At 33.8% G+C, this 3,091-nt stretch overlaps 1 long non-coding RNA gene across 1 annotated transcript; it reads right to left on the minus strand.

The window, feature by feature from the left end:
* Positions 1-9: 9 nt before the first annotated feature.
* Positions 10-1,929, minus strand: LOC111374945. Its single transcript, XR_002699218.1, has 3 exons — positions 1,796-1,929; positions 206-322; positions 10-115 (listed from the first exon to the last, which is right to left on the minus strand). It is a non-coding gene; the product is annotated as an uncharacterized LOC111374945 (long non-coding RNA).
* Between the last annotated feature and the right edge of the window lie 1,162 nt (positions 1,930-3,091).

Here is a 3,091-nt window from a genome sequence, read left to right on the forward strand (position 1 = left end):
AAATCATTCCCCATCATTGAAGTGCTGACAATCTATACTCACATGCATACACCAGCCGCATGTAGGGATCCTCACATTCATCTGCTTGATCCAAAAGGTACGAATATTCCATTAACTGCTATAAGTATTGCATAGTTAGTACTAGTAGAGGTGATCCAAATGGCCAGATATTAGGGTAGTAGCATATGCAAAGAGATGCACAAACCTCTGCCATTTTTTGAAGCATTGTCATTGGCTCAAATATAAGGACAGGTAGTGTCACCATTGACGTGACATCAGAACCAATATATTTTTGCATCATCTTCCAATAACTATCACGTTCCTTTGAGAAAGAGAAAGATCAATCAATATATATCACATAAAGAGTTAATATAATCAATGGTCACTGAACTTCACTGTAGGTTACTATTTGTTCGCTGAACTTTGCTATAGACAACTACTTGCTCACTGAAATTTAAAATGTTACTTATTACTCACTCAAATTTGTACAAAGTTAACCCATCAATCATCCATATTATTTCCACAAGTGTTACATATTGCAAAATTTAGTAAGCAACAAGTAACTTTATTCAAATTTAGGTGAGCAATTAGTAACCTTTTAAATTTGATGAATAAGTAATAACCTATAGCAAAGTTGAGTGAGCAACGAGTAATTTTTTAAAGATCGGTGAATAAGTAGTAATCTATAATAAAATTCAGTAACCATTCATTAAATTATCTCATGACAGAAATAATTAATTCGTATGTCAAAACAACACAGAGAATCATCAATTAGGCCTACATAAGAAAATTTGTATAAAATCGATACGGGAACACATTCATGTCTATAGACTTTGAGATCCCACCAGGCCGAAGGGAAAGACCATTGGGGTACTTGGGTAGACTGAAGAGAGTGGTCCCAATATGGCCCTTTTGTCTTTCATTTGACTTCCATCATCTAACCAGTGACTTCTATGTGATTTTGTCATTTACATAATTACATTCATATTTGTATGGTTTCCAGCATCATTCAAACACTTTAACAGCAATATGCCCCTTCGTCTTACATTAGAAAATTTGTATAAAATCGATAAGGGAACACGTTCATGCATATAGACTTTGAGATCCCACCAGGATAGAAGGGAAAGACCATTGGAGTACTCAGGGTAGACCGAAGAGAGACGTCCCAATATGCCCGTTTTGTCTTTCATTTGACTTCCATCATCTAACAAGTGACTTCTACGTGGTTTTTTCATTTACATAATTACATTCATATTTGTATAGTTTCCAGCATCATTCAAACACTCTAACAGCATTACAGCAATATGCCCCTTTGTCTTTCATTTGACTTCCATCATCTAACAAGTGACTTCTACATGGTTTTGTCATTTACAATTTTACATAATTACATTTATATTTGCACAGTTTTCAGTGTTATCCAAGAGATAATTTATTTCTTACGACTCAAATAGATACAGTGCTCTCTAATTAATGCATATTATCACTTCAAACAAACTTCATCTACAGAGACCACCATTGTTAAACCTTATTGCAAAGAAAATTTATATGGATGCTTAGAAAACTCGATAACCAGAATAACAACCATCAAACTAATGAATAGATTACTTCCAAAGAGTAAGATTTCAGGCTGCTTCAACTTTTCGAGACTGCTTTTAAATATAACACATATACAGATTATTCTTCCCAAATGCATCCCTTTCCAGTATGCCAGAAAAATCATGAACATTACTGGTTCAAGAATGAGGCCTCGCAATTATCTAAAAGAAAGAGTGTACAGTAACAAGACACCACCCACCTCCTGTTGCCATCTTCCTCTCTGAGCTTCCTCTTCAGCATCTTCCTTGCCACCTTCTGGATTTATAACTTCTACCCCTTCATAACCAAGCAATCTAGTTGTAAGGAGAAAATGTATATGTTAATGAGTCTTAACCTGTGACATTATGATGTCAGGAAAGTAACACTAATTCATCTAGAGTGAGCCTGGCGAATAAAAGCAGTACATGTAGCATTTTTTAGACATTGATGAGGAAACAAGAATAAAAAGCTAGCCAAAAATTATTTGTATGCAGAGTATTTGGTAGTGTTGGTCCTGTTGAAAGGAGGTGATTTTTAAACTGAAAAAATAAAGCAAATAAATGCTTAGCACACTAAAGGCCTTCATTTTTCATATTCATGGGAAATCAATTTGAACTAGTAAATGTCAAAAAGTAAAAATACATATTAAAGATAAAGAAAAAATGCCAAATCAAACTTAGAAATAACATTTGACTATCCTATCGTTAGGATAGTCAAATATAGCTAAGTGCCTATTGGTTGACAATTTCCTCGAGTCAATGCAGCCAATTAGTGTGCACAGAAACTCATGTAAAAAGCCATGAATTATCTCGAGATCATGGTTTAAAAAAACCCATCCGAAACCCGCATTAAGGCCCACTTAAAAGTGATTCATGCATAAAATGCCTTAAGACACGGATTGTGAGGTAGTTTTTGGAGGTGTATGCTCAGCTGTATCAAGACATGCCTCACAGCATCGCCTCAAGGTTTGTGCCAGAAAACACAGAAGTTCTGATTGACCAAGTTTGAGAATAGCCCATTGTCCACTAAGAATACTCCACCCCTACAAACTAAAATAATAATATAAATTTTTCTTTCAATTGTTTACACATTTTAAATTATTATATTATGAATTTTGAAGATTGTTTATAATTTATTATGAGCTTATTTTGCATTTTAATAATTTTTTGACATTTTTTTGTTTACGATGAGGCTTACATCTTGCCTCATGAATGAAAAAGCCTCAATACCCTGTTAAACATTTTTTCAACATTGCTCGAGGTATGACCCGCATATTGCAAATGAACCCCAGACACTAACGAACAGTTGATTTATGTACTAAAAAGCTCATCTATGGATAGCTTTTTGTAAAGGCAGCCAATCTTGAACAAAAAAATTGAGATCTTTGACTGAAAGAACTAAGCTAATGATGGTCTGGCTAGCTTGAAAGTTTTCATAGACGAGCACACTAAATAATCTTCCTTTTTTCATTTTGCAATAAATTATTTTATAGTAAAAATAATAATAATAATAATAA

This window comes from Olea europaea, unplaced genomic scaffold (assembly GCF_002742605.1).
Source record: "Olea europaea var. sylvestris unplaced genomic scaffold, O_europaea_v1 scaffold13156, whole genome shotgun sequence".
Taxonomy (NCBI): domain Eukaryota; kingdom Viridiplantae; phylum Streptophyta; class Magnoliopsida; order Lamiales; family Oleaceae; genus Olea; species Olea europaea.